Below are 8,562 nucleotides of genomic sequence, written 5' to 3'. Positions count from 1 at the left end.
TATGTGATATCCAGGCATTGCTGCTGTAGCTGCTTTTTCTGTAATGAATTGAAATTGTTTTGATACCTGTAAAAAGGGTTGGAGATGCTCTCTACCTTTGACATTCAACTGAAAGAAACATAAAAACAATGCCTTAAATAAGTAATGTGAAAGGTAATGGCAGTGCAGGAAGAAGACTCATGCTAAGAGAATGAACCCCAAACTGAATTCATTAAGTGTTAGTTTTGGCCTTCTGCTTGCCTACTTATTGCTAAGAAAGTGATTCTCAGCTAGAATCACTGTAAAAACTATTTTCCTACTCAGCGCTAAATATAACTAAATAAATCTCCAGTACTACACACTTGCACATATGTAGCATTAATTCTAGCATGAAATATTTTCAGGCTAACATAAAAGCTCAAAGTCCAATTTTAAATTGCAATGTGTTTTTTTCTAAAAAAGCTAATATTTTAACTGACACATTTAATGTTATTAAAACCCAAACAAACAAAAACACCCCCTTCACCTCCTGCATGCCCAAACACAGCAGCAGCAGCAACTATGTATATAGTTATGTTAGGAATTATGATGTACATCATCACATAAATAGTCTAGTACCTTATGCTAAGCTACTTACGTTCTTACTGTTAGCTGGCCTAACATACGACTTTAAAATGTGTTCTTATTTGAGATATATGGACATAACTTTTCTGTTTAGCAGAATTTACTCTGTAGTACCCAGAACTGATAGTCACATACAGGTTGTGTTAATCTTTGTCTCCCATATGTCCAGACTTGACTCCAGGTATTTTTTTTCCATGCAGAAGATCTATCTGAATAGTTGAAGATTTTGTGCTCACATCTGAGAATGCTTTATGTATGTGTTGTACATATTGGTCCTGAAGTATGTGAGGTATGAATCTGATATGGCTTGGCCAACTGTGTATTTGCACAGTCAGTCAGTGCTCAGTTGCATTGATTTTGCTGTATATTTGTGTTGGTTGAGTGGGCTCAGCACTTCCAAGGACAAAACAAGATGCAGTTCTACCAAAACTACCAAATGTTTTGGATATAAACTAGCAAGAACACAATATTTCAATCTGTGCCACCTGTAACACAGCTGTAGATGATTACTACAAGGATTACAGTGGCTGTTTTGGAAGCTGCCAAAGGTTATTCTGTTCCTTCCTCTCCTCACTTTATTGAGTATCTGTAACTACACTATTAGTTCAGAACATTGGAGTAGGACTGACGTAGAGAGTGTGGGATTAAGCACTAATGTACTTGCAGTAAGGAGGAGAGAGGTAAATAGAGAGCAGCAGTTGATGAGCCAGTTGGAGTATATAGTAGAAAAGCTGAGGAATTTAAATTTGGGAGTCTGTAATGGGATTGTAGGAGATGTGTTGTTGTAGTTGAGTTTGAAGAGGTAATATTTCCCTGGTGAATGGGAAGAGCAGATGGATGGATGATTACTTTTTGAGGACTTTGATCTGGGAAAATGAAGGATCTCCTCAGGAAAAGCATTCTGCCATCATTTCCTCTGGCATTAAAACCTCCAGAAAGTGATGCCTAATCAAATTATATTTGAGAATCTGTATTCTGTATTTTGAATTCAATCCTCTTTCGTGTTGTTTGTAACTAGTATAAAACACTTTTCTTTGTGTGGTGATTAATATACTTTAAATAAAATTTTGTTAATTTATTTAAACACCTTAATAATAACAGTACTTTTCAATCAGTATTTTAAAGAATTTTCTTTAATCCTCTGATGTCTAATATTTTTGTCTTTTTCTTAAGCAAAATATTGATTTTATTTTTCATTCCCAAACTTTCTGCCTTAGCTGACTTCAATCTGTCAGCACCTGAATAATGGATGAATAATTAAGACCTATCTTGCTCTGGTTTCCTCTGTAAATGAAAATACCATGTTGTTCAATAGCATGAGTGTCTTCTGGAGGCTTTTCAATATATGTCATGTGATATGACCAACAGGACAGTTTTCTGATAACATCTCTGAAATAAGATCATCTTGGCTGTTCTGGATCTGTTCTGTGGGGTTTATTAGTTTGTTTGGTGTTTTTTTTAGCTAATATTAGTAATCCATTTAATAGAACAGACTTGCTGAAAAGCAATATTCCAAAACATTTTAGGGCTGAAATTATCCATTTCCTAGGATGAGGAATGTAGCATTTTTAAAGACTATTTCTACTGTTATTAATTTATATGGTTGTTGTGAGATGATCTGGCAAAATGCCAAGTATTCACCGCAGCAATAAAGTTCTCCCCTCTCTCCCATGGGAAAGGGAGAAAACCCCCTGAAACTGAAAATTTAAAATGGAAAGATTTATATATTTACACAGATAAGGGAAAATTAAAAGCAAAATCCCATGCAACAGACATAGACAAAAGCAAAAGATAGCAACAACTCTCCACCTCCGCACCAAAAAGGCAGAATCCACCACTCCAGCACCACAAAGCACCCCAAGAGGCACCTCCTGAGAGATACCTAGCAAAGAAAATGGAGAAACTGACAATAAAATATTTACTTCCTGAGATAAAGTAGCGGTGGGGTGGCAGTGAGGCCTAATCCTCCAAGGACAGTCACAGTAGGTCTTCTCAGGACTGTGGCCATGGGGAGAAAAAGAAGATAACTCCTCCCTACACCGTTTTTATACTCCACTTTGCATCATTTGGTATGAAATATTTCTTTCATTGCTTAAGTCAGGTGACACCTGCCCCTTCTAATCTATGTAGCACTTACCAAGACCTACGAAAACTGAAGCCTAATCTAGGCCTAACTAAAACTAAGGCCTAACTAGGCTTAACTACCACAATGGTCAAGAGCATACTGCTTATACTTAACCATGTTGTAAACAATCTGATAAATGCTGCTTTAATGAAGCCCACATATATGCAATTTTAGCATTTACTTCCTCATGTTAGCTGCATGGGGGACAGTCATACAAAAATCTATTGAGAAAAGAAATATCTATTTCTCTGAGAAAGTTAGCATTGGTTCTCAGGGACATATGTCTACCTGTGATCCGTGCTGACAATTTCGGAAAGTCACGTAAAATGGAAGACTAAAGTGTTTGGCTTTGTGTATTCAGCAATGTAAGAAGGCCTCATGGTACAATGCATTGCTGTGACACTGGCAGAATAGCAGAGCCTGTTTGAGAGAGGAAAGAAGTCTGGAGTGGTGCCAATCCTACATGTAATACATGGTTTGTGCACCATCGCCAGAGTCACTTTATTGGCCCAGTAAAGGTGCATGGGACATATCAAAAACTTCTCAGTGCAGAGATTTTCTTACTTTTTTACAGAACTCCACTCTGACTTTGACCTTCTGGTAATTCCGGAAGGTAACAATGATGGTGGCAAAATAAATTTGTTGAAGACTGAGTACTTGATTTCTATATGCAGAGAAATAGACCTAGTTTAAAAATAACAGTATTGCACTAAAGCTTTGCTTAATGCATGGTACAGGAATTTAAATTTACAGACTCTCTTATGCCTTGGAAACTTATCTGATTTTCTCTCTTTTCCACACTCATGAACAGAGGTGCAGAAGATCAACATTGTTTTTGGAACTGGCATAAGAATTGAGATGAAGATAAAAAAACGTGTAACTTTCAGACCTATTCTAAATCTCATAAAGCTGCACATGCATTTTCTTATAAAGAATTTGATTGGCCTTGTTCTAAACACTAGTTCCCCAAAACTTCTGAGATGTAAATTTAATCAAGGAAGAGGAGGACTCCTCTGTGAAAGGGGAGAATGTTTAGACAACAATCCTTTGGTTTTTGATCAATGGGTGTCATCAACTGAACACTGGAAAAATTTGTCAGAAGTACTACCATAATTTACTGTAAAGTTAACTAGATTACTCGGTTACCTAGCTAACTAAGGTTAACAAAGGGTTGTGCATAAAATCTTTGCCAAATTTTCAGGATGTATAGGTTTGGTGTGGCTATGGCATGTGTAGTTCCGTGACTTCTGGTAGGGTGATGGGTTATACCAGTGTTACATGACATTATTAAAATGTGTATGCACAGGTTTATTAAATAATTCAAATATAAAAGAAGACTGGAGTCATGGTTGTCTTGATTATGGAAGGCTAACAGCTTACTGGCTCTTTTAAAAGTTAAATGTGTATCATTTGAATTAGTTTAAAACCAATATTTTACATTACATCTATTTGGTTTTGTGGAAAGTTAAGTCTTAACCCAAGGAAGTGCTGAAAGCTAGAGCACTTATGTAGATGTGTAGCCCAAACTGGTATTTTCCAAGTTGCTTATCACCACACAGAACACAAAGTTTTAACATAAATTTTACCAGCCATTTAGGGGTGGGTGCATGGAGGACAGCCTCTACAATGAGTGTACTAACTGGGACTAAACTTGTGTGTTTGGAGCTATGTCAGGACACAGTGACTGTTCTGCCCGCAGATGTTCACATCTCTTCTTTGTTTTATTCTTTTTTTCTTAAATTACTGTAACTTGCATGTCATTACTGTGTCTAGGTATACTGCATGTGTACATATTGAAATAATCTCTTCTGGAGCCTTCCAAAGTGACTTTTTATGAAAATTTGTGGATTTTTGTTTGATGGAAGAAGCCATTTCTAGAAAGCAGAATAGAACTGTCCAAAGTGAACAGAAATGGAGGTTTTTCCAAAACAATGCAAAGTTCTGACTGGAAAAGAACATTTTAATCAGCAATGTTTCTAAATAGAAGAGTTAAAATGTTGAAATAACTAAGAAACTTAGAGTAAAATACCTCAAAATTACATAAAATTCCCCATTCTTGTTGGCTATTCAATAATGCTAGAGGTTTTATGGAACTATGTCTTTGGAGGAAAAGTTTTATTTTATAATAATATTTAAAGATCAGTGAAGATGCATGTTTTCAAGTGAAAGTATAACCATTCTTTTCTGTAATTTTCTCTTTTTCAAATTTCTTTCTTCTAATTAACCGAGGACTTTTTTAATTTGGTACTTTAATTTTTATGGTTACTGCCTGCCTTCTGCTATGAAATCAGTCTGTACTGCTCAAGAAAACTCATGCTTGAATTCTAATGCAAATTTGATATCGTCACCTCTTTACAGTTGTTCTAATTCTGACATCCTCCATCTGCTTAAAAAAATCAAAATTTCTGCATTTGTACTGCCATGCCTGGTATACTATGGCCTTTTGTTTTCCATTAATTTTTAGTCTTGCTTCTCTTCTCCATACAATCCTTAGCTTATTTCTCAGTTTTTCCGTTATCTTTCTGCTCTCAAATATTTATATTGGACATGAAAACTGTGCATTCTTTGGAAAGATGTGAAACACAACTACAGCACTTAGGGTCCTTGCAAGCTGACTCCTGGGAAATATCTAGCAAACTTTTGCCTAGACATCTGTGGGCTCAGGGTCCTCTCCTGAGTGACTCAGGAGAGCAAAATTGAGAGATAGATTAAAAAGTCTTACGTTGCTAAGGCAAGAAGAGAAGCTGATGTGTTAATATGTAAGGAACTATTTCAATGTTCAAGGAAAAAACAAAACCACATAGAAAAAATGCAAAGTTTTGCTAACATTGTGGTGGAGATGTCTCTGTAAAGATATTTATCAGCTAGTGACTTAATTACTGAAGATAAAAGGGATTTTGTTCATGTAAATGGAAATAATTTTGAGAAAGTAGTCAGTGACACAGAATTGAAAGAAAAAAGATTTAGTTTGTAGTGAGAAGACAGGCACAAAACTGTGTGTTTTGAAGGTCAAACATATGTGTATTCATCTGGAGAAGCTATATGAAGTAAATGTGGAACTAGGGAGGATATATTTCTCAATTCATCCATCTCTCCCTTTTCAAAAGGTCATGTCCTGACATTACGCCTCTTCTGCAATTTGTATCCATAGAATGATAACACACTTTCAAATACTATTTTGCTAAAGAACATTCTGAGTTATTACATGGCAATTTATGACATTCGTAAACATGTTTACAAGCAAGTGAAAACTGGGGGGGAGTGCTTTTTAAAATAAGTTTTCTTGATTTTATGAGTGTTACCTGAAAAAAGCAAAAACCTAGGAATGTATAGGGGAAAATTAGGAATGTGAGTAGGGAAAATCTTTCCATTTATAGTCATTATGATTAGTCCTGTGATCTGTGAAAGGCCCCTGACAGACCTTCATTTATCAAAGTAGCTGTGTGTCTTTGATATCTGCTTTATAACAGTCTTTTAGGTATAGATGAATGTAAGTCATCACCAAATATAACAGTGAACCTATTGGGCATTATTTTGAGCCTTAGAAAGATGGGGAACTATGGCTCCATGTTTTTACATTTTTGTGAAGTATTGCACCATGATGAGAAGAATCAGTTGGATTCCCACATGTAAAGTCTCTGCACTCAGATAGGGCAACGATAGGACACGGATGCATGTTGGTTTATATTAAAATAGGTTAAAAAGAGCTGCCTACTAAAAGTTTAATGTATTTGAATTAACTTCAATATTTAAAAATATCTGTTTAAAATATAATGCAGGGAGGAGCAATCTATACTGATGAGAAAAAGAAATAGCTGTTGTAAGCAGACCATTGAAATATTATACTTTGACAACTTAGAAACTCTTTATTAACCACAAGCACATAAGGACTTGCTAAGATGAGATTTAACACTTGGCTCAAAGAACATGTGGTACTCCAGATTTTTATTAACCTCAGTGACCTACCTAGCCAGGTTGTCTTTAATCCTTTTCCACTTCCAGCACTATGAAAATGACTGCTGACTCTTGAATTCACTGATGGTATTTACAGCTATGGCGTTGCCTGCTGATGTGTTCTATAAATGTTCTGCTTGTAAATGAAGAGCTATCTGCAAGCATCTTTATTTGTTTTGTCAGTTTTATAGTTAAAGTTTATCAATTAAGTGTTATGCCCTGGCCATCAGAGCTTTTACTAATGAACATGGTTTATTTTTCTTGCATTCCAACAAATCCTTCATTACTTTAGCTTTTCCTAAAAGGCTATTCCTGTTTGTCAACAGTATTCATCTATTTAATGTCCATTACTAGCTTTTTCCAATCCTGGAATTGTACTTTTTCCCTTTATTAGACCTTTGCAATCATCATGACATTATGTCAAAAGTGAAAGCATATCACAGAATTCATGTTCTAATCATCTTGGGAATTATAAATTTCAGTTTTTGCCACCTGTACAGAGCACTTTGGGCATGACAAAGTGAATAACTAAATAAATAGCAGATTTCTGTGTATAATATGGTGAATATTCATAGAAATGTAATTATTTATAAAGAAATAATTAAACAAACAATATGTATTTCAAAGAGGAACTGAGAGAGGGCCTGAAGCAAAACTTTAAGTACAAACCACAAAATATTTTTTTGGTAGTGAAGTAGGGACTTTTTGCATGCTAAAGTTGTGTTGTAATTGATGTTGATCATGTTTTAATTTTCTTGATTTCTGTTTCATTTCAGTGAAATAAAGAGATGCTAATTCAGAAGAACCATTTGGCTTCTGTTTAAGACACGGGAGTTCTACAGTTGTAGACTTACCCTAGGCTTTGCTAACTTATAGTCAAACCTAATCAAGGAGTTCAATATCTAAACAAAACTGTTCAAGCTTTTGAGAGAGAGAGGAAGTGTTTTTTTGGTGAGGTTTGTTTTCTTTTCTGGGGAGGGGGCTTTTTTGAAAAGCAAAATATCAAAGTAAAGTATTTGATCAGGTCACATTGTACTCTCATTCACTTGCTCTCATCAACTTTTTTATCAGAACATCTAAGTGGTCTGGCCTGGATTTGTGGTGTTCAGCATAAAGCCAAGGGCACTCTGGGTGCCATTACATCTCTTGGGCTCCTGTTGCTGACAGTGACAAACTAGTCTTTGGTCTGCTGCTTTGTCCTCATGTTTGTAAGTCAGCAGTTGTTATGGTACTTTGCTTCAGTTTTTTGCTTACTTCAGTCTCTGTAGATCTTAAACAATGAGCAGCAACCGCTGTCTGTTTTCTGTTGGAAAGGTATGCGTGCCATGTTTCACTAGCAGGAAAATGAACGGCGCGTGGGATAAACTGCAATGGTGTTGCCATCCTCCTGTTGTCAGGTTGCTGTCTTCTCTGGAGGGGTTGTCTGGCTCTGCTCCTGCCAGAGCACTTGCATTGACAGAAACAGCTTTTTCTCATTTTTCCAGCTGGGAATAATGTTCTGGGAGTGGTTTCCCTGAAATGGTGTTCTTTTGTTAGCCAGGAAGGCTGTTCTTTTAGCCCTTGATCTGGTAGTTCTGCTACTGCTTTGTCACATACACATACACTACTGAAGTCCAAACTTGCACTCCTGAAATCTTCAGGTCAGCTGTTTCTGTACATGGAGGTGCCTATAGATGTTGAAAGTTGACTTAAATTCTGTCAAGTTGTGTTTGGTGGTTTTGTTTGTTTTTCTGAGTACTTTTACAGGGTTTGATACTTAGATCTTAATTCTGGCACATTTAGAGAGCATTTTCTGTACTTTATGTATGCATTTGACTGAAATTAAGAAACAGCATACAGTCACCCTGCTGCTCTGAAAGTTGTGATTCAACAGGCTTTGC

The 8,562-nt window shown here is 36.1% G+C and overlaps 1 protein-coding gene across 33 annotated transcripts in view; it reads left to right on the top strand.

Moving 5' to 3' along the window:
• NRXN1 (neurexin 1) overlaps positions 1-8,562 on the top strand; it is a 726,520-nt gene that overhangs the window by 257,365 nt on the left and 460,593 nt on the right. The gene's annotated exons all lie outside the window — the stretch shown is intronic.

Source organism: Pithys albifrons, chromosome 2 (genome assembly GCF_047495875.1).
Source record: "Pithys albifrons albifrons isolate INPA30051 chromosome 2, PitAlb_v1, whole genome shotgun sequence".
In the NCBI taxonomy this organism is placed as follows: domain Eukaryota; kingdom Metazoa; phylum Chordata; class Aves; order Passeriformes; family Thamnophilidae; genus Pithys; species Pithys albifrons.
Note: the sequence above shows the minus strand (reverse complement) of the source record. Positions and strands in the feature narration are given on the sequence as shown.